The sequence below is a fragment of the Hylobates moloch genome, unplaced genomic scaffold (assembly GCF_009828535.3).
Source record: "Hylobates moloch isolate HMO894 unplaced genomic scaffold, HMol_V3 SCAFFOLD_1, whole genome shotgun sequence".
NCBI lineage: Eukaryota > Metazoa > Chordata > Mammalia > Primates > Hylobatidae > Hylobates > Hylobates moloch.
Genome location: NW_026652276.1, coordinates 217,896,945 through 217,919,985, shown reverse-complemented (window position 1 = coordinate 217,919,985; position 23,041 = coordinate 217,896,945). Strand labels below are relative to the sequence as shown.

The following is a 23,041-nucleotide window of genomic DNA, read 5'->3' as shown; positions in this document are numbered from 1 at the left end:
GGAGAAGGAAATAAAGGGTATTCAATTAGGAAAAGAGGAAGTCAAATTGTCCCTGTTTGCAGATGACATGATTGTATATCTAGAAAACCCCATTGTCTCAGCCCAAAATCTCCTTAAGCTGATAAGCACCTTCAGCAAAATCTCAGGATACAAAATCAATGTACAAAAATCACAAGCATTCTTATACACCAATAACAGACAGAGAGCCAAATCATGAGTGAACTCCCATTCACAATTGCTTCAAGGAGAATAAAATACCTAGGAATCCAACTTACAAAGGACATGAAGGACCTCTTCAAGGAGAACTACAAACCACTGCTCAATGAAATAAAAGAGGATACAAACAAATAGAAGAACATTCCATGCTCATGGGTTGGAAGAATCAATATCGTGAAAATGGCCATACTGCCCAAGGTAATTTATAGATTCAATGCCACCCCCATCAAACTACCAATGACTTTCTTCACAGAATTGGAAAAAACTACTTTAAAGTTCATATGGAACCAAAAAAGAGCCCGCATCACCAAGTCAATCCTAAGCCAAAAGAACAAAGCTGGAGGCATCACGCTACCTGACTTCAAACTATACTACAAGGCTACAGTAACCAAAACATCATGGTACTGGTACCAAAACAGAGATATAGATCAATGGAACAGAACAGAGCCCTCAGAAGTAATGCCGCATATCTACAACTATCTGATCTTTGACAAACCTGACAAAAACAAGAAATGGGGAAAGGATTCCCTATTTAATAAATGGTGCTGGGAAAACTGGCTAGCCATATGTAGAAAGCTGAAACTGGATCCCTTCCTTCCACCTTATACAAAAATTAACTCAAGATGGATTAAAGACTTACATGTTAGACCCCATCACCCCTTTCTAACCAGAAAAAAAATCAGACAAACCAAAATTTAAGAATATTCTTCAAAACCTCTGGCCAGAACTCTTCAAAGCTGTCAAAGTCACTGAAAACAAGGAAAGCCTGAGAAATTGTCACAGTATCAAGGAGCCTCAGGAAAGAGACATGGTGACTAAATTCACTGTGGCATCTGGATGGGACACCAATCAGAAAGAAGACATTGGGTAGAAACTAAGGAAATCTGAACTTTAGTTAATAACAATGTTTCAATATTGGTTTATTGTGTCAAATATATCATATGAATGCAAGATCTTAGTAACAGAGAAAACTAGGTGATGGGTATATGGGAATTCTCTGAAACATCTCTGCAATATTTCTGTAACTCTAAAACTATGTTAAGATTAAAAGTGTATTTTGAAAGAAATAAATACTAAGTTTCTGAACTTAGCAATTAGTGGATCGTTGTGCTATTTTATAAGGTGAGAAAGAAAAGAGACAGAGTGGGGATGAATGTAACAGAAGGAAGCAACAAATTTAAGAATTCCCTCCCCACCACACACATACACATATATACAAACATACCCATATCCACACATATATAAACACATACACACATATACACAAATTCACACATACACATACACAAACACTTGGATTTTAATATGTATTTAATAAAGTCAGTTTTAATCACTAACAACAGTCTTTGGATAGAACCATCAATCATAGCCTCCCTCACTTGGGCAAACCACACTGCATCCTCTTCAGGCTAGAAGCCTCCACGATAGGGTTTTAGTACTCACTGGAGCTCAACAGGTGGTTTCTGGCTGTCAGGATAAAGGCAGTCTTTTGGGGCTTCTCCTTAGAACACTCCTGATGGACTGTTTCTGCTCATATTTCTGCCTCTGAGTCACAAGGTTCGCTACTGCAGAACATGGCAATTTTCTTTTGAGTACTAAATATTCTTTTGAAATTCGGCAAAGGAAAACTACTTAATTTGAAAGGTAGCCAGTGGTCACAGAACCCTCTCTATTCAGATAGCTTTTCCCTCAGAATATATGATCAATATATCAGTTATTCTTAGCAGTACACACACAGCGGTGCAATGCTTTGTGTTAGTGACATGAAAAAGTGTTAATGGTGACGTTATAGTTTGGATTCCATGTGCCCACGCCTTTCCTTAGATTACATTTTAGTTACCTTCCCAATCTATCTGAGCAGGATACAAGTCACAACTGTCAGAAATCATATTTAAGTGCAAACTACTAGACATTTCTTAACTCTTCCCAAGATTAGAAATGTATTGTCTCAGTTTTGAAGCAGCCGCCTTGACAATTTGGCAATAACCTTGACATAGGATCCCAGGTTAGAAAAAAATATATACAGGATAATTAATTGTAAAGTTCATGCTGGAGATGGGTAGAAAATAATAACAGCTGAATGTGGTAAGGTGTGCTATAGCAGGGAGAAGTCTATTCCTCCCTGGAAAATCCTAGTCAACGGAGGAGACAGCCGAGGTCTCCTGTCTGTGCTTTATATTTGTGAAATATCTCTGAGTCCAACAGGAATAACTAAGTCTAACGAATTTAAACATAATTTTAAAATATACTCAACATGGAGAAAAAAACAACATTCCTGCAGCAGTCCGCAATAGCTCAACAAACCAAATGAATAGAGTTGGAGGTTCTATCTGAATCTAAATCATTGCAAATAGTGATTATCATTTTACTACACCTCATATGTATAGCATTCATGTGTTTACAAAATGTTTCCAAATTTATTTCTTGTTATTCTTGAGTAATTTTTCAAAGTAAGTGCAGGCATTGGTATTACACATTTTAGAAATGAAGAAACCTCAGGATTGGGTTATGTCCTGAGAATCACCCTTTGTGGAAAGGCGTGGTGCATCTGAGTTGGAAAAGTTGATTTATGTCCTGGTTCTGTCTTATACTTTCAGTTAAGATTGGGAAACCCTTAAATACTTTTGTTCCTCATTTGGATATCAGTAATAATGCCCACCTCACCCAGATTGTAAAGGGATCAGTAGATGAAAAAAATGTGAAAGCAGTAGATGTTAACCAGTATAAAGGGATTGTTCTCTTCCTTAGCTCAAGAGGAGCTCAAAGTCGAATGACCCTTACATAAGAAGTGGTTCCCCCAGTGCTCTTAGAGCCACTCACCAAGCACCAGCCATCCAGTGAAGGCTGAGCAAGCAACCTCACAATGCCAGCCCTTCTCTCAGAAATCACCTGTCCACCAATACTGAATTTTGCACCAACACTCAAGAACAATAATTCTGGAAGAAATGGGGACAGTACAAATTGTGCTACACGATAGAAAAATTCTTTTTGGAAACGGTAATTACTTTTTTTTTTTTTTTTTTTTGAGACGTAGTCTCCCTCTGTCGCCCAGGCTGGAGTGCAGTGGCGTGATCTCGGCTCACTGCAAGCTCCGCCTCCTGGGTTCATGCCATTCTCCTGCCTCAGCCTCCCGAGAAGCTGGGACTACAGGCGCCCGCCACCACTCCCGGCTATTTTTTTTTTTTGTATTTTTTAGTAGAGACGGGGTTTCACCATGTTAGCCAGGATAGTCTCGATCTCCTGACCTCGTGATCCGCCTGCCTTGGCCTCCCGAAGTACTGGGATTACAGGCATGATTGAATTGGTAATTACTTTTAATTGGAACAAGCACGCCAATATTCTTTTTGCAGTTCCTGACTCGTTTGATTAACAAGAATAACTCTTCTTAGGATTTCCCACTGAAAGACATAAAATAGATCATCCTCCATGTTAAATTAAGGGAAATTGTGAGGCACGGGGCTCATCAACACACAGCCTGAGCTGAAAATGCTAATCCCTCATTTCTTAAACTCATTCCCCACCACAGAGACCTTTTGCCCAACAGGGTGAGTGCTGATGATTGGTATGACTTGAAAAATGTTATTCCTATTCACATATGTGATTCCTTTCTGAAAACCTGCTAAAATATTTCTCACTGAATTCTCACAGCTTCCAACAACAACAGGTCAACTGCTTCCCATAGGCTGAAGCAAGGATTAAATCAGAAAGGTGCTTAGAAGTATGGTATCTCTCCTTTCCCCAGTACAGCAATGGGCAGGGACATGTACGTTTAGCAGACATCACAGGGAAGAGGGGAATTTGGCTCCTGTCTATTTTAAGACAATAAGGCCTTTCTTAGGTTTCATGATAGGGGCCCATGGACTAAGCTATGACTCAATGGGCATGGCAGCTCCCAGGTAAAATCCTCCTGTTTAAATATTGCAGGGCAAAGTAGCACATCTGGCAGAGCCAGGGGAAGGAAGCAAAAAGAATGTGAATTGTTAATTCAGTCCTGAGGAAAGTGGAGTCTATTAGGAAGCCCCAGAGAGCTCCCCTCAGGGCTCACAGGAGAAAGCTGATGTTCAACCCTGAGGATTTGAAAATCCTAGAGAGAGTTTTCCTCCAGCTCTGCCTTCCCAAAGATTCCCCAGCTGAGGTTTTCTCGGTAATCAAAGGTAGCCATCAAAGTGCCTCCCAGGCGAGAGAACTTTTTCTCTTCACATCTGTTTCTTCAAATGTAAAATGGGGACACATTTGATCACAAGACATTTTCAAGTAAAATTTAAAAAATATATAAAATCCTAAGTTTCCCAAAAGGGTGAACTGCTTCACAGAGATCCAGCAGCAGAGATTTCTTTATCTCCTTTTCTGAGAGAACACTTGGTTTCCTCAGGAGGGAGATGGAATAATTCTTCTGAGGCATGGTCAGTGAGGTTTTGAGTTTCACAATGAATTATCTGTTCTTTGAGGGTGAGTTGATTTAAGAGACAAGTTTAGACTCATCACTCTTAACTCACTTCTCTGGAGAATTAGTTACGGGTGAGGTGCCAGTTAACTTTTGTCAGACACTCAGGGTGTTTCTGGCAATGGCACAGTGAAATTTCATCCTTATCCCTGTAAGGAAGGATGAAAAACCCAAGAGTATAAGAGTTGGGCCATGTGGATTCTCATTCAAGCTGTGTCACCTTGGACAAGTCACCAGAGATTGACAATTCTAAATTTCCTCAATGTGTTGCTACTATCCTGTGGGATTTTTTTTTTGTGAAAAGTGAATGAAGTGATGGATACATTAATCCTTTGCAAATTGTAAAGGTTTTAAGCAAAGCATTTTTAAAATACATTTTATTGTGTATATTTAAGATCTACAACATGATGTTACAAGATATATACATATAATAAAATGATGAGTATAGTAGAATACATTAACATAGCCATCATCTCACAGAGTTATGCAGTCTCACTGCCCCTATGGCAAGAGCAGCTATAATCGACTCATAAAAACCCTGAATACAATACACTGTTAATAACCATAGTCCTCATGCTGTACATTAGATCTTTTGACTTGTTCAACTACATATTTACTGCATCGTATCCCTTGGCCTACATCTTACAGAAAGATGAAGTAGTGGACATACGTTCTGAAACCCCACCTGAGACACCTAATCCACTAGGTATGTTTGAGGCATGATGGGCTATAGAATTATTCTTTTCTTTTTTCTTTTTGAGACAGGGTCTCACTCTGTTGCCCAGGCTAGTGTGCAGTGGTGCAATCACAGCTCACTGCAGCCTCGACCTGCCGGGAGCTCAAATGATCCTCCCCTTCAGCCTCCTGGGTAGCTAGGATTACAAGTTTGCACCACCACACCTGGCTAGATTTTATTTTTTTGTATTTTTTGTAGAGAAGGGTTTTCCTATGTTGCCCAGACTGGTCTTGAACTCCTGGGCTTAAATACTCCACCTGCCTTGGCCTCCCAAAGTGCTGGGATTACAGACATGAGCCACTGTGCCTGGCTCAGAATTTTTCAATTAGAACCACTACATAAAATCAAGTTTCCTAAATCCGTACCAGATGATGTCCGGGTACTGTGTTTCACACACCTTGCCTTAGATCAACAAGAAATTACACTTTGAAGTACACTAGTGGCAAGAATCTGTGAGTCTTCTTCTCAAAGAGGAGTCAGAAAGCAATGGGGTAAATTTTTGGCTTCTTTCAGTGCTTTGGGTACTTCCTTTACTGTACACATATGAATGAGCCTACTGTTTACCCAAAGCCCTGATCATTTGAAGTGATGAATGGGTTGAAGTCACATAAAACTAGAGAAATATCACTCGGTGTTTTCATGGACCCATTTCCTTAACACAGGGTACTATGATTTTGGCAGACATCATAAGCTAGATGTTGCCATTTGACCAATCTAACAATCTACCCATGATTCTACCCAGATTTTTAATTAGCTTTTTAAGTAAATGTCAAATGAAATAGGATGGTGTAGGGCATATCATTTAAACATAAAATGTTTCCCTTAGATGACAGATTTTGCTCATGGTAGCCAACAGGATAGGTATAGACCTTTGGATGCCATACTGACTCTTTCATAGTTTGGCCTAACCTATGTTTCAGCCTTCCTTTCCATTTCCCCAAAACCACCCTAGGCTGTAGCTACTGCGAATAACGTACGGGACTCTGAATGTTCCATTCCTATGTGTTGGTACATGCTTTACCCTCTTCTGCTAAGTTCTTCCTCTTCCCCCCTCAATCCAGTAAGACCGCACTGACTCTCTAGTGCTTTGTTAAACCAAGATCCAGCTGGGTTAGTCTAATTTTTCCCTGTGATTTGAGGAGTCTTAATGTCTCTGATTTATCACCTGTGTATTGTGTATCATTGTTTTTTCCTCATCTAATCTCTCAGGACAGACTGTAAAGGCTAGAATTATGATGAATCACCTTTGTATCCTAGATGTCTAGTATAGTACCTGTATGTAACTAAGTCTGCAGAAATAAATGTTGAAGAATAAATAAATAACCATTTCTAGTGCATTAATATCTGTCGCTTATAAAGCACTTATATGTTCTTTGTATACAACTGACTGAATACTGCAGGGGGACAGAAATGTAAGTTTAAAATGCAGAATAATAAGATGAAAATGTTACATGAATGATGGATCTCAGTTTTAAATATGGACAATGTCCTCTTTATGTGGCTATACAGATGATACCCCTGAAATTTAAATTATTTTTTAGGAGATGGAGTTGAAGGGAGTATGTGAGACCTGCTCACTTTTGCAAGCAAGCCCTTCTCCAGCTCTCCTTGGAATCTTTGGAGTTGTCACAGACCAGAAAAGGAGGAAATTTTTGAGGTCCTATTTGTTTCTCTCTTTGGTCCATTGCTAAGGAGGGATGATAAACTGTCACAGAATTGCCATCCTGTCCAAATTATTTTTACTTTGGGTCTCTATGAAGATGAACAAAACATTTTCTAAAAAGATTGAAGCAAATTAGCTTTCAGCTTTATCAAATACAGTTTCTCTGACAAAGTTTCATCTGTCTTCTGATGGATTACTGGTACCAACTAATAGCATCAGCTCATCTGTAAGCTTGGGGAGTTCACACCAGGAAAAACACAAAACCAACAACCAAACAAACAGAAAAACTGATTTTCTCTGATTCATTAAAATGTTTTCATTTTAGGTTTTGATCTTCACTGAGTGTGGAATTCTCTTAGGAAGTAAAGATGAGCTGCTTTATTGTCTGGCAATACATCTTTTTGATTTTGCCACTGAGTAGCCCCTAAAGAGAATACAGTATTTACAAACAAGGCTTCTGGCATGTTCTCCTATACTTCCCTGTCCTCTCACAGTTCCAAACGCCTCTTAAAATAGCATTGCAAGTGCCTTCCCAACATTCCCCAGGAGGACATCACGTTCCCAGTGTAAGTGACAGTGGTCTGGGAGCACATTCTATCACCTAATTGTGAATTTCTCTGGACTATGAAATGCTCAGTGTCTCAGAAAACACCAGTTTCTCAACTCACCACCAATTGCTTCTCCTCTCCACTTTCCCCTGATAAAAAACAAAGCAAAAAAGACAACCAAAAAAAAAAAGGCATTTCATTTTGAAAACATTTGTGGCAAAGCTGATTACATTTATGGTTGTCAAGACTTTAGGATGAAGTAATCTGCTATTTGGAAGAAAAACACTTTGACAGAATTAGGAGAGATGACATCAAAATACAGCTTCTAATTTGTCTTTTTTTCTTACTCTAAAGACATTGCACAGACAATTTTTGCAAATTTGGCACTCAACGTGACAACAGTTTCCTAATGACCTTATGAATTGGGGAAGCAAAAGAAAGAAGCAGATTTTGATGCCGTTTTATAAAAGAGTTCATCCATCATACTTTCTTCAGCTTTTGAAGTTGTCATACATCTCCAGGGAACAAACTCACTGTGTAATTAGTTTTCAATTATTCTCAATCATGTAAAGTTGCAAGATTAAGTTGATGTATTTTTATGAGCATCCACATTATTTTTTAAAAATACATGACTCCAAGTAGACACTGCAATGATTAATGAAAACCCTAGTCATTTACAGGCAATTCAGTAGGAAAAATGACTAGATTATATTTCCAAAATATCTGGAAAGCAAGAAAGTAGATACTTTCAAGATTAGAGTAGCTCATTGAGCCAGGATTGATTCTCAGCAGGGACTCAAAGAACAATACAATGGCCAACACATGTTCTGATAGGTTGGCGTCATTTCATACCTGTCATTAAAGTTTTGACAGTCGCTCATGTTTGAATCCAGCCCTTCCAACAAAATCTTACCACTAAATTGTAAGATCCCTTTGTAAAACATCAGGGAAACAGAAGAGGAGAGGTGAAAAACAGAATCAAAAGTCCCACACAAACCAGAAAGAATAACAAAGAGTTTTTATAGCCTCATATCTTTCTTAGAAGGAATAAAAGTCTAAGATTGAAAATAATCATGTGGAACTTTCCATAGGAGTATTCATTGTAGGGTGATGAAACTGATAATGGGTTATCAAGGTGTTCAGACTCAAAATCTTGTTTCTATCACCTCTGATCACTGTCACCCACATAATAAGCTACGACTGTTTTTACCCTTAGTAAGTCTCCTTACTATAAAATAAAGGCATCAGACTAGATGATGTTGGACACCCCACTAAATCTTTAAATCCATGAAGGTGAAGATATTAAAAGTAAACTAACAATGACACAACTGTCTCCAAACTGAATATACTTATCTACTACTTTGTACTGCCTGAAACTGTAGTACCCTTTGGGAGATACCAGAGGCTCAAGACAGGGAAAGATGCCAAAACCTTCTCTTTCTAAGCTCCCTAGAAGGTGGTAAAGACAAGTGGAAGATCCCCACTGCTAAGGAGCTTAGGTCCACTGTAACTGTTAAGGCAGAAGTAGTGCTGTTAGGAGGGAACGCTAAGCCCTATGTAAGAGAGCAGATGAAAGTGGGCACCTAAGTGTGGTACTTCTCCTTCCTCTTTTGAGTGAGGCTAAGGCTATTGCATGGCAAATTATCCAGAATGTTACTTAGTTTCATAAGGTATATTATTCTTCATCTTTGTTCATTTATCTTTTACATAGGGTCAAGTAAAAAGAGAAAACTGTACTAAATCCATCCCTAATATGGAAAAAAATATACTGTTTACATCATATGCAATGTTTAGCTGGCTAAAATTTCTTTTAACATATATAATATGCATAAACAAAAAAGTCTGGTCTCTTTAAAAGTTCGTGTGTTTCAGATTAATTAGATTCAGCTTAAACAAAATAATATTACTATATACCTATAAGCATGGCCTAGAGGAAATTTTGCTCAGGCTTAGATAAAATATTGGTTTCAAAAGTGGAAACATTTATCAGAAAGGAAGTTTTATTTTCAAAGAAAAATTTTACCTAGAAAGAGTTTCTTTGAGCTATTTCAGAAAAGAATAACTTGGTATTATGAAACCAACAGAAGAAGCAGATTGGGGTAGTAGGAAACTTGGAACTTTTAGCAGACTACTAGCATAAAATATCATTAAATAAATATTTATTGAGCTCTGCTATGTGCCAAGAATAGAGGCAGGCATCAAATTAAATGCTGAGAAGAAGGAGGGGGGAGGAGGAGGAGAAAGGAAGAGGAAAAGGAGGGTGAAGAGGGGGAGGAGGAGAAGGGGGAGAAGAAAGGGGAGGAGAAGGGGGAGGAGAAGGGGGAGAAGAAAGGGGAGGAGAAGGGGGAGAAGAAAGGGGAGGAGGAGGAAAGGAGGGAATACAAGTCCCATCCTTATGGAGCAGGTTTCTTTTAATGAAACCAGAGAATATCAAAAGAATTTTGTTGTATAAAGGAGTTGAATATAAGGTATGAGTGTAAGAAAAAGAGTAGGTCCACGTGAAGAGGTTAAATTGTCAAGTTAAATAAGTGGGTTCCATTAGCTTCCGTGTGTAAAGCCGGTGTCTAAATAGCTGGAGGGACTAGACCAATATTCAAACAGTATCAATTTCCTAAAGGCAGAGGATAGAGAAAACACCTCAGAGGAGTATAAATAACCTCTTAGGACTTCCCTTACTTCTCAAATAGGAACAAGAATACTCTGTCTGCTATTGGTAAAACAGATTTATGGTGTTTCACTTAAAGGTTATTTAGGGGTCAGTATGGTCTTGCATAAAATGGTCTTTCAACTAGGTTTTCAGTTTTTTAACTTAGCTTCGTCATGGCCATGGCTGCTGAAGATTGGAAGATGATGTGACAAAGAGAAGAGGAAAGTAAACAGCCCTGTGATACTTTTTCCTCTCCTCTTGTTGAATTTACACACTCAGAGAAATAGAAGAGTTGTCCAAACTTGGGAAACAAATCACTTAAATCTTTCAACAGAGAGAAGTGAAAGATTTTTGTCGTCTGAATTAAAAAAAATCATGTAAAAGATATAATCACAGGAAAGTAAAAACAGTTAAAAACTACAAGATGCTAAGAAACAATGCTCTTTTCTATGTACTGAAATTGGGATATGGTGGGTTAAAGGAAGATGAAAAAGAGAATTAAAATATTCAGAGCACGAGTTCTGTGACCAGTTTTAGAAAGTTCTAGAGCTTAAGAATATGGAAATGTAAGATTAGAGGAAATACAAAACAAGAATAAAATAATATAATGGCAAAAAGAAAAAATATTTCTCTAACACCTGGCTAAAATTTATCTTCAAGAAGCATGGCAAAACATTTACTGATTTAATGAAAATCCCAAAGAAAAATGAATGCAATGGACTATCATTCAGTGCTAAAAAGAAAGGAACTATCAAGTCATGAAAAGACATGCAGGAACCTTAAATGATTTGAATTTACACACCAAGTGAAAGAAAGTTGTTACGAAGTGAAAGAAGTCATTCTAAAAAACTACATACTGTATGATTTCCATTACTTGACAGTCTGTAAAGGCAAACTATAGTGACAGTAAAAAAATCAGTGGTTGTCAGGAGTTAAGGTAAAGAGGGGACTAGATGGAAGGGGCACAGAGGATTTTTAGGGCAGTGGTGGCGTCTACATACCATTATACACTTGTCCAAATTCAGGGAATGCACAACACCAAGCAGGAACCCTAATGTAAACTATGGGCTCTGGTGATACTGATGTGTCAATGTAGTTCATCAATTGAAACAAATGTATCACCCAGTCTGGTGGGGGAGGTTGATAGTGGAAGGGAGTAGGTGTGTGTGGGGCCAAAAGGTTTGTGGAAAGTGTTCTTCTCAATTTTTCTGTGAAATTAAAACTGGCCTAATAAATAAAATCTATTAAAAAACTATTGCAGCAAGAAAAAAATTCTTTCCATAATTATATGTAGTTACAGAAAAAAAGCTAATTGAATTTTAGATAACTGACCTCCTGGTATCAAATTTCTCACATGTATTAGAAAAGTAAAGTAAGAACACTCAGGAGTTTGGGAGAAATAATACTTTTAAAATGTAGCCAAATGTTTACTGCAAGTGAAATGAGTAAGTCACACTAATTTAATTAAAATATGCAAACCAAACAGGAATGACCTTTAGCAAATCTGACCAATATTTGGTGCAGGGATTTCAATGATCTGGAGTCCCAAGTCTTAGGGGATAAACTGAATGAATTTAGAGTCACCATCACCATCAATTATTTCTGAAAGTGCATCTCAGAGACGAAGAGATGCCGAAATATGGGAACAGGGGCAATAGCTATTAAAGGAGAAGAGAGCAAGGCTGCCAATAATTGCCAATACTCTAGATCCCATGTCTACTAAAATAACGGAATTAAACTGGACCAGAAAATGTAACAAACCTTACACACTAAGATAAACTACAGAGAGGCAAGAGCAATTGTAGCTGAGGAATGGAAGTGAAAAAAAAAAAAAAAAAAAGATCCAAGAGGAATGGACCACGGGAACTTGCATTCTGATGAAGAAGCTAGAATAAGCTGGTGAATAGCAAAGGGGAGTCATCTGACAATCTCGGTTTTTTTCCATGAAAATGACCCCTGCGATTCAAACTGAACATTTCAATGATAGGAAAATCTCATTTTATTTGGTTTGAATAGGAAAACTTGCTAAAACATAAAGATGGCTGCCTTTCTTTCCTAATGCTAGATGATAAATTTATTTGAGTTTTCAGTAAATTCTTACAGACAGAGAAGCCAAGGTATCTCCTTATAAATGAGAGAAATTTAAAGAGGAATGCTAAGGATGTGAATTTCCTGGAGAATGTGTTATGTAACTAACAAACTGCGAGGGAGAGGAGTAATTATCGCTTTAATTAATTAGGGCCCTGTTACAGCTCCCTTGTGAAAGATAATCCTTGATTAAAAGTGTCAGTATGTAAAAATATTGATGGATATTGAAATGTAAGAGTGTAAAATTTCAATTAATTGTGAAAAAGAAATTAGCTGGTATTACCATTTACCAATAGACAGTCATGATTTCCAGAAGATATGGGGGCATACAAATACATGGTTAGTTAACAACGGACATGTAAACAGGAACAGAATTATTCCAAGCAGGTTTATCCCTTAGGACATCTAGCCTCTTTGGCCTTTTGTTTGTGCATCTGCAATGCAGAAGTTAAGGTTAAGTAATGGCAATTGTTTTGCAGAGGAAGGAAATAGATATAACAGTATGAAATAGAAAGAGATCAAATAATGACATTTTACTGATACTTAATGTTCTCCTAATCAACAGAAATGTTGCAACATATGTATGTTATATAAACATCAATAAATATTGTATGCCTTGGAAATTTCATACCTGACAGCCTTGCTGAGACTTTTTCCACCTCTGTGCCTAGAAAGAGCTCCCAGGGAACTATGAAGGCTCAAGCACTTTTAAATTCAAGTTATGCTAAGCCAGGAGGTTAGTTGCCAGGAGACAGATTCCAAACTTCACCTAAGACTGATTCCTTTATCGTGAAGTCTGTTTTCATGACTTCATTTTCTGAACACTGACTAGAAGTGAGATTTGCTTCTATTTCTTTTTCTTCTCTCTCTCTTTTTCCTTAGCCTTATCAGAATTAGATGCCAAATAAAATAATGAGATATCCTCTGAAAGAACTGCTTGTGGTATAGTAAACCAAAACAAAAAACATTAAAAACTGATCTTTGACCTTAGATGTGGAAATAATGCCGAGCCACATACTCACTCTTAGGCCTAGAATAAGTTGTTTAGTGTCAGCAAGCCAAGGTTTCAAGATTTAGAAAGAAAAAGAAATAAATTTACCACATCGGGTGGGCATGAGGTATAGAAACAATACATATAAAGAAATGGCATAGGTTCTAAAATTTGGTAAACACTCAAAAAACAGCAGCTGTCATTTCATGGTTTTGTTGCCATTATTATTGTCACAGAAGAGTATCTCACCCCAAATTCTGAAATTTCCCCTAATAAGGATATAACCAGTCATGGAAAATATCCAGTCAGGCTTATTTTAAAATAAAGCAAAACTGAGATTGCTTGTTTCCTGTTGAGTGATACCGAGTTGCCAGAGAGAATAGAAATTAAACCTATATCATCTACCCCTCCTCCTGCCTTCAGTACCTCCATCCAGCATAGCACAAAGAAAAATAAAGTCTTTATTATTTAGGCTTGCATGTGAAGACATAACTGCCTACTCCACTGATAAAATCTGATAGAAAAGTAATTTTGAGGATAAAGCAAGAAAACAGTGGGCATATCTGGGAAACATGCTTTGGCCCTGGGGCTGCTCTTTATCTTCTCCCTAAAATGAAACCAAATGCCCTGATGCTCTCCAAAGAACACAATTAAGTAGAATTTTCTTATCACTTTCTATTTTCATGCTGGTTATGGTAGAAGCTCTTCCCGTTGTAACAGTGCCAAGGAAGGCAGAGTATTAGAAAATCTTCATCGTGTTCAACAATGTAAAACTGGGTGTGAAATGTATTTTTTTCCCCTACCAATCAAATTATTCTGTGCTTATCTTTTATAGAAAGCAAGAAAAATTAGGCTTCAGGTAATTGTTTAGCTCAGGGTCACATTCCTCCTAAAGAGTTCCTCGGTAGTTAATTAAATAAGAAATAAGAAGCTTGTTTTCCAACATGATTCTGTCTTGTTTATTGACTTGGCTTATTTGCTTTATTCAAACAGAAGAATCATCAGCATGACTAAGGGTGAACAATAACATCAAGAAAAGTCATTATAACTTTCTTATTCCTAGAGGAGGTATGGTACCCGCCTGTTACTTGGGATCATCAGAGTGCAACAACATTTTGCAACAATGACAGTGAAATGTATCAGCATTAACATTTAAGACAATTCTCTCACTTTCTCTAACTCCTCCACAAGAGTTGGGAGAGAAGAAGAGGACGAAGTCCAGGTGCTTGATCCAGCTACATTAGTAATAAGAATCTACAGAGAACACCAGATAGAAGAATGCAGAGAGGAGCTCTGGAATCATGAAGATATATATGATCTGTGAAGATATTAAACGAATGAAAGGAATTTAAGAGGGAAAAAGATAAAACAAGAAATAGAAAAGAAATCAAGTACTTATTTCTTAAACAGCCGAGACTGATTTAACTCCAAGGACATATCGTATGCAAATGGGACTGTGCCACATCTAAACACACAGGTATCTAGGTTTCCTCTACATTGAAAGATGTGCTTCTTAATCTATAGCTGTCTTCCTGAATTGTTATTCATTGTTCACACTAGAATTTGCCAAACAAATCAAAAAGTCTCTGGCTACAACAAAGCTCTCTGTCCGGGCCCTAATGGAAAATACACATAGTACTATTGGCAGTGACATTTTGAGTTGTACATCCTATCTTCTTTCCTCCTTGATGCTCTTATGTTCCAGTTCATCAATCTGTTATTTAAAATGTAGTCCTGTGATTTCCCACCTCAGTATCATGGAAGGGGCTTGTTAAAAATCTAGATTCCTGTCCCTAATTCCCAGCCTGACTCTATATCTTTACAAGAGGAATAACGTATCTCAGATACTCAACCTGTGAATTAATATCTTTTAAATGACTTCTTAGAAGATAGTAGTTATTTAAGTAATTCAGAATCTTATCATTTAAAGCACTATACCTGGTGACTATGAATATTGACTTTTGAAAAAGTGGCCCCAGTTCTGCCAAGAGGTCAACATTCAAGGATATTTAGGATTCTCAGCCTCAGAAAAGAGAGGTCCTGCTTTTCTGAGCCCAATAAATACAGATAGCTTCAAAAGACTGCCTTGCTACCACAGTTTTTGTTATGTATTTGCACTAATCTTAAAAATGTAGATCCTCAGTTTTATTGTTGCTGTTACTCATTGTCCATGTGCTGGAAATTTGAACTTAAACTAGCCCTTAGCCTGTGAAGTTGCTTACAGCTTCTTTGATACAATAAAATGGAGGGGTACTATGCATATCTATGCGGTTACACACTATGCAATAAAATAGTAAAATTATTTTGAAAATAGAAAGTGATTTTAAAAATTCCACTTAATTGTGTTATTTGGAAACATCAGGGCATTTGGTTTCGTTTTAAAGAGAAGACAAAAATACAAATGTAAGTGTATATTGCCATCATTTATAAAATATGGCCTCTATTCTCACCTCATCTGTATCTCTACAACTTCTAGCTGTTACTCTACTACCAGCACCAGATAAAACCATCCAAGTTGCCTAGCATTTTCATAAGTTAGCTCCTTTGTAAATAATTTGTTTTTTAAAATAAAAACACCCATGGCTTCACCTTCCAAAACATGTTGCTATGAATAATAAGGGCTAAAAATGTCATTATTATTATATTGATTAGGCATATAAAAATAACAGGAATATACTGAGCACCTAGTGGGCGCCAGGTGATGCACATGGCTGTGAGAGATTAAATGAGATAGAGGATGCAAAATATTCATTAAATTCATCGTATTATATCATACCTTTTCATGAGTATTATTATTAGTTTAAGGAATGGCTAGAGTGTAAGTGTGAAGCTTATCATTGCCTGTTAGTATTATAATAATAATAAATTCCATGAAGAGGAGGAAGAAGAGGAGGAGAATAAAGGGGAAATAAATATATTGGCTAGTATTTGCTTAGCATGTACACTGTACCAGTCATTACACTAAGCTATGTGCATGGATTCTCTCCTTGTGGAGTTGGAGGATGAAGAAATGCCTGTGAGAAAGATGGCTGGCAAAAGGGCTCTATGAGCTATGGAAGCTCTCACATGGGTTTGATCTCAGGGTTTATCCTAGACAGATGAGAAACACTGAAGAATTTTAAACAGGAGAATGACATGTTCAGATTTGCATTTTAGAAAGGTCACGCTGGCGATGTGAGGAGTAACTTGTACTAGAGAAAGACTGGAGAGTGGGAGACCAGTTAGAAGCATATGGCTCTGGTGATAGTTCATGTGAGAGGTGCGAAAGGTCTGAAAAGATGCCTGGATGGAAAGAGGGGGATGGATTCCAGGGAAGCCTCTGAGGGAACAGATTGAACCTGGGGACAGATCAGAGGGCAGCAGTGGAATTTGGAGTGAGAAAGAAAGAAGATATGTTTATAGCATATCAACCTCACTTCTAGTTTGCCATGTATTTAGGGATTAATAAAAATGTGCAGCTTGATATTATTATTCACACAATCATGTAAGTAAGAGTAAAACTTTACGTTTCTCACCTAACGAATATCTCCACTCTTTCTCACGCGTGTGTGTATGTGTATGTATATATATATACATATATATATATATTCTTTTCTTGCTGGATATATATATATAATTCATGTGTGTGTATGTGTGTATATATATACACACACATACACACACATACACACACATGCATTTTTTACATATATATATATATATATCCAGCAAGAAAAATGTTTCCATTCTAAAGATAGAAGACTTCCATTTAGAAGTCTTAAAGACTTCAATGTACAGAATATTCTATCAGACTGTCCTCCCAGGGATATCTCAGTGGCGTCTCTTTTTCTTCCATAAGAACATTTTCATAACAATGTTAAATATGTAAGGGTATAAATATCCTTCCCACCCCTTTGCCATAACTGTATACATAGTAAACAACATTTGACATGCCCAGACAACAAATGTATTCTACTAATCTCTTTGCTTAAAAACATATTAATTCAAAGTCCTTCTTGCTTAGGTCCAGTTGAATTTTTGTTTGAAATTGAAATTCTCCCTAAGCTTTAAAAAGGATGTCCTCGTCCTATCCAGTCCAATGTGCTTCCAGTTATTGAACACCAGAGGGCATCATTCAGTGAAAGCTTGGATTTGGGAGGGAAGGGGGGGGGGGCAGAGAGAGAGGGAGGGGGCATGGGGGAAGACAGAGGAAAAAAAGAGAGACAGAAGGAATTCCATTACTAATGAAAAAAATGAGAAAACTGAGTTTTTAGTGTGTACCCTTATCTACCATGAAACATTACCATGGTAACAGCACCAGTTAAGATGATTGTATATTTAGGTCATAGTATAAAAGAAGGAGCTAGAACATGTGAAGAAAAAAAAAAGAGAAATAAGTAAAGTAAGACAAAGATATATAAAGAGTGGAAAGAGGCAAACCAACTGGAACCTACCTCATTCTTTGCTAATAGCAGTTTACAAAGTAACATTATACTTTTCAAAGCACATGTGGATAAGAAATACTAATTAAAAGTAAATGGAGCCACTGAAATTCAGAATCTTAAGTGCCAACAACCTTATAGGAAAAGAGAACTCATTTAGCATGAAAAAATGAAGAGACAACTAGACTGGGATTGGGATGTGTGTGTTCTTATGCAGTTCTTGGTTAGCTGTGTCACCTTGAAAAAGTCTCTTGATCTGCTTCCTATCATGAACTCAGCTGTATGATATCAAAATTATATTTTATTACTATGCATCAGACAAAAGAACTTCTGTTTAATAATGTCTTAGTATTGCTAAGAGGTGAAAATGCCATCGGCCAAAATTTTGGTGCCCTTGTTTACCTCTGCCAGAGGCAATCACTGACTAAACAAAACAAGCACGTGCCAACTAAGAACATACTCAGCACTGCATCTTCTTTGCTTAAGGTTTGGAGGATCTAACAAAAACATGCAAAGTTGTATTAACAGATGGGGAGAACAACACTGAACTTCTGAATGCCACAGTTTTGTTTTCCCCAAACACAGGGAAAACAAGTGCCACAACTATTTATAGAGAGCCAATCGATACACTATAAGAACTAAGACTGTGGAGTCCAACAGCTTGTGTTTGAATCCAGGGGCTGCAACTTACTAGCTGTATGATCTCGGGTCATTATCAGACCCCTCTGAATGCTGATTTCTTCCTGTAGAAAATAACATCTACTACATAGGATTGTTGCAATGATAAAATGAGAAAATTGATTGCTGTAATAACTCATTCAACAAAGATTTAATACGTTTCTTAGGTATGCCTGGCTGTATTTTAAGCAGTGAGGCTAAAGCAACTGACAAAACAGAAAATATCATATGGGAAGATGCTTAGAATAATGCCAAGGACTTAGAACACACTCAGCAAAAATACCTGCCTAAGGAAAGGTGACTTTCATCTCTTTCCCCACATACCACCTCCACCACATAGGCCAGGTGAGCTGTGGGATATGCAATCAGTACACTTATGCCATTTATCTTAAATGAGAGAAGTCCTGATGCCTGCTCAATGAACCAAAGGTGGACAGAGTGGGTACAGGAAACAAAAGCCAATTGTTAGTAGTCACAAGGTAGACATTGGTGGCATTCAATACATAGGAGTCTATTGAGAACTATGCCACAGAGAGTCCATGTCATAAAATCTCAAGCAAGTCAAATACAAGTTTAAATAAAGAAAACCAATTCTTCAAGAGAACTGTGTGGCAAAATGTTTCTGTCAGTCTCTATCCTATTGAGTAAAGTGGGAAAAGTTTAAGACAGGATTGAGAATGGTGTCTGGGTGGTCATGTGAAGATAATAGAAGGGGTTCGCTCACATGCATATTCTAAACAAAGGCTGACATCAGTGATGGAGGTTGAATCCAGCACGATTATTGATATACCTATAGATTCTTGCCCTCATTTTTCTCTCTCCCATTCCCTCTTCATTTCCCTTTTATTCTAATTTCTTCTCTTCTCCCTCTTTTCTACTTGTTTTAACTTTACTCATTGTTGTGGGTCAGAGAAACATATGACTCCTAATTAGCCAGCCTAACTTCCATTGAAGACAGTGTCATTCATGGTTTTTGTGCCTTCCCTACCTGCCAGCAGTCCGGGACTGTTGTTTTCTTTGGACCTCTGAAACCACCCATTCCTATTGGCCCTGGGGAATGGCTGCTCTGGAATTGGAACTGGAAAATTGTCCAGTAAAGACACATCTGGATGCTTGACTATCTGGACTTTCTGGGCAATGAAGGGGATAGGGTCAAATTTAGAGCAATATGTGTGTGTGTGTGTGTGTGTTTTAAACATGAAGGCAAAAGTCTCAGCCTCCCAGAATTGAAGGACTGTGGGAACTCACTCCAAAGGGACTTTTACCAGCATTTGACCTGCTAGGTCTTTCCACATCTGACTCTGAAGTTAGTCGAGAGCTGAAAACATGCTCTTTGGATTCCCTTTTACTGGAACTATGACAGTATTCAAATCCACCTATTTGCTCACTCCAGTTCGCCTCCAGACACCCTCAAGCACCCTTCTACAAACAAACACGCCTCTTTATTTTATAGGAAAACGAAGCATCTTTCAGGCAGTCTAGGCCTGGGAATTTGAAGTCCCAAGACTTTCCCCCATTCCCACCCCACCTCATTCACAGAGCTTTATTTTAAAATGGTGAACAGATTTGGCTGGAGTTCTCACCTCTTTTTAGGGTCAGGTTAAATTTTTTACGTTTTAATTGGCATTGTTGTCTAGCCCAGGAAAGCAAATAGGGTCAATAGGAAGTTGCTTATCCATTGTATTGCTGCAACTGGAACACATTATTGATAATAGTAGTAACAATAATAATTCACCTGGCATTAATTTATTACTTCTGAGTCCTCAGCTGCCAAGCCTGCAAAGCTGGGACATTGTTGGCACAAAATTCTTCCATTCGTTTGACAAGTCTCAAAAGTCCACTTTCTGAACTGCAGCCGAATACAGTTCCCAGCTTAAAATTGTCTCTTGGCCAAGTCAATTGTTCTTACTTCTGTAATCATCAGTGCCTTTATTATTACCTCCCCAACAATGGCACAGGTATGCCTGTTTGTGGCTTCTGTTTAAAGATACCATCATCTCTATTTTTTTCTTATCAATGAAAATGCATATATTTCCTATCATATGGTTGCACATATTTACCGATTGCTCACAAAGTGCAATGCGCTGCCTTTGCCGCACAATCCCGAGTTCCTTACTCTGGAGTTTATTAAAAGCTTCATTTTGAGAGCCCTCTCATTGGGAGACGCCAGGATTGTCAGAAGCGAACAGAAGCGCTGGCGCATCCCAGCACCAGGCATCGAACTTCCCTGGGCAGCATGGAGAAAAGCTGCCGCCCGCCGGTGGGCTCCTGGCGGGGACGCCCAGTGGCGGGGCGGGGCGGGGCGAGACGGGGGCGGCCTGCAGCGCTGCAGTCGCAGGCTCCGCACAGCCCGGCCCGTTTTCCCCAGAGGCTCCCTCCCCTCATGCCTAACCCCAGTTCCAGTTTTCCGCAGGCCTTTCGGGTTGCCCCAGGGTTTCTCTCTGGGGTCTAGGCTGACTCCCCTCTCCACCCGCAGAGCCCTGCGTGGGCCATGGCCATGACCCTGGCGGTGGCTGCAGGCGTCCCGGACTGTGGAGCAGGGGCTGCGCGCCGGAGCGCTGGAGGGTGTGTGGCAGAGCGTGGGGACTGGTCGCTGTGTGCTTGTGTCGCTGGCTGCGTGTACTAGGGGATGGGCAAATCACACGGCTGCCACATACCCACTGCCACCCAGCGCTAAGAAAAGAGCAGGAAAAGCAAAACAAACAAAAAAGAAAAGAAGAAAGGGAAATAGAAAGTCAATGTGGGGGATTCCGGAGCTTGAGGAGTGGGAGGCGCCGCGCTCTTCTTGGCTCGCAGCGCCTGGGCTGGCAGACTTGGAGCCCTGGGTGGCCGCAGTCACAGACGTGCTGTGGCGGTGAACTGACCTAAAGACGCGGGAGGGCGGCCTGGGTGAAATGTCCACCGACAGTTCTGCTGGCTTTACGCGTTTACCTCCAATTCTCTGTTCTCCTCCAGCCTCTCTGCCTCTGGCGACCCTCCCTGCTGGTATTTCCGTACATGCAAGAGCCTTGGCATCATCGCCAGGGACTGGCGGGTCGGCGGAATCTGCCTGGGACAATTCTGTGTCTCGGCAGCCTCGAGGACGGCGATGGGCAGGAAGATAGAGAAAGGGATGCGGGTGCTGGAGGCGGACGGAGGCAAAGGGTGTGCCGCCGTGTGTGTCAATAATTCTGGGGAATTTTCACCTCTCCCAGACGAATCTCTACTTACCCCGTGAGGGGCCCCAGGGGCGCCCGGCAGCGCGCACAGGTGGAATTTCTGCGCGTCTACCGGCACCAGGCATGGACCGCACCTGTCCGGGTCCGAGAGCTACAAGTTAGCGGCGATTGCCCCGGACCTCAGGTGCGGACTCCAGGGGACATTGCGGGGAGGGGGAGGGGTGCAGCGGTCCCCAGTCTACGACCCCGGGGACTGCCGGGGCGGTTCAGGACCCACTGTGAGTTAGGTGGCGAAGCCCAGGCACTGTCTGGTACCTCATGAGCTTCGGGCTGAGACCTTGTCCCCCAGCCACGGCGGACAGTCCAGCTCCTGCGCGGGGCTAAAATAGGATGGGATTGCAGAATGCTTCCCTCTCCTTTGTCTTGGGACCCTTTCCCCCATTCTTATTGCTTCTCCTCCTTGGCCATGACCCAGAGACCGCAATGGGAAACCTCTCCAGCGCCAGAGGGCTGCTCCGAAAGCGGAGCCGGGGGACAGCTCGGAGCCCGGGCGAGCCGGGCCTCCATCCCACACGCACAGAAGACGCGGTCAGACCCCAGCAGGAAGGAACCCGAGGGGCGGGAGGGAAGAAGCTCTCCTTGTCTTGTCCATGGCCGCATCTGGATTGGGTGGCGGGAGGGGGGTCGGCAACAGTAGAGGGAATTGGGGGCTGGAATAGGGAGCGATGCCGGGACAGCGCAGCTCCCAGGCTGCTTTCGCCACATTCGGCTGGACTCAGTGACCCTCGGAATCGTAGGGGTACCTCGCCTCGCGCTGTGCCTCATTTGCCCCTTCCTTCCAGACCCGCCATCACTGCCCCCAACCCTCCAAGCCCCAGGATCCAAAGTTTCCGTTTGAGAATCTGCACGTGGGGAAGACCTCCCTCCAATTCCCCCAAGCCCCGACCCCTGAGCCTCCAGTTGGGGGGATATGAAGGGAGAGACCCCCTGGTGTCAGGGCCCCTGGAGTGGGTAAGCGGAGAGCTGCACAGCGCGGGGTCCTTACCTGTCGCTGATTTCGCTCCAGTTGCCTCCCTGGCTGCTAGGTGGTGGAGGCTTGAAGGAGCGAGGAGTCCTTTGTGGGTTCAGGGCCGATCCGCCCAGGCTGGAGCTGCGCACCGCTTAGAGTCTGAGGCCAGCCACCGGTTCTCTTTCTCCCTTGATCTTGCAAAAGAAAAGGAAAAGATTAGTTGATGCCGAGACACTGTAGGGGTGGGGCGGGAGAGGAGGGAGAGAACCGACCCAAAGGCTCTGTCGAGAGCTGCGGGGCTGGCGCGCGCGCAGGCAGAGTCACGCACCCCACACTCGTCTCAGCCACTTGGCTAGTCTGTGACCTGTTTGTGGTTTAGACTGGAGTTAAATTGACGCTGCCCCCGCCCTCCACGCCAAACCACTAAGGGAGAAGCAAACAA

General features: G+C 40.4%; 1 protein-coding gene across 1 annotated transcript in view; it reads right to left on the bottom strand.

Moving 5' to 3' along the window:
• CHRM2 (cholinergic receptor muscarinic 2) overlaps positions 1–22,808 on the bottom strand; it is a 153,475-nt gene extending 130,667 nt beyond the window's left edge. The window contains exon 1 of the mRNA XM_032761865.2: positions 22,636–22,808. The gene's annotated coding sequence lies outside the window, so the exon portion shown is untranslated. The remainder of the gene's footprint in view (positions 1–22,635) is intronic.
• Between the last annotated feature and the right edge of the window lie 233 nt (positions 22,809–23,041).